Here is a 320-nt window from a genome sequence, read left to right on the forward strand (position 1 = left end):
CGCCCGACGGCTGCCGGGGCGGCAGGGAAGGAGGGCCGGCCTTCCCCCCTCCAGCCGTCCCGTCCCTGCTTCTCCGCCGCTTTCAAATCTCAGCAGCCAAAGCTTAAATGTCTACGTTGAGCTGACCCAGGGATTTAGCAGCTTCTGGCTTCACGGTCATTAAAATAACAGGGTTGGTTAATAAGAGGTGAATGGGGTCCCAATGGAGCGTGAAGCGGGGACTAAGGCTGATCTATGGGAGCCAAACATGCGGACCGCGACCGACGGAGCCGGAGGAGGACGCAGCCGCTTTCGGAGAGATGAAAACCCGGGAGCACCAC

General features: G+C 60.0%; 1 protein-coding gene across 1 annotated transcript in view; it reads right to left on the reverse strand.

Moving 5' to 3' along the window:
• TFAP2C (transcription factor AP-2 gamma) overlaps positions 1 to 320 on the reverse strand; it is an 8,392-nt gene that overhangs the window by 7,656 nt on the left and 416 nt on the right. The window lies entirely within an intron of this gene.

This window comes from Egretta garzetta, unplaced genomic scaffold (assembly GCF_000687185.1).
Source record: "Egretta garzetta isolate BGI_Z169 unplaced genomic scaffold, ASM68718v1 scaffold188, whole genome shotgun sequence".
Taxonomy (NCBI): Eukaryota; Metazoa; Chordata; class Aves; order Pelecaniformes; family Ardeidae; genus Egretta; species Egretta garzetta.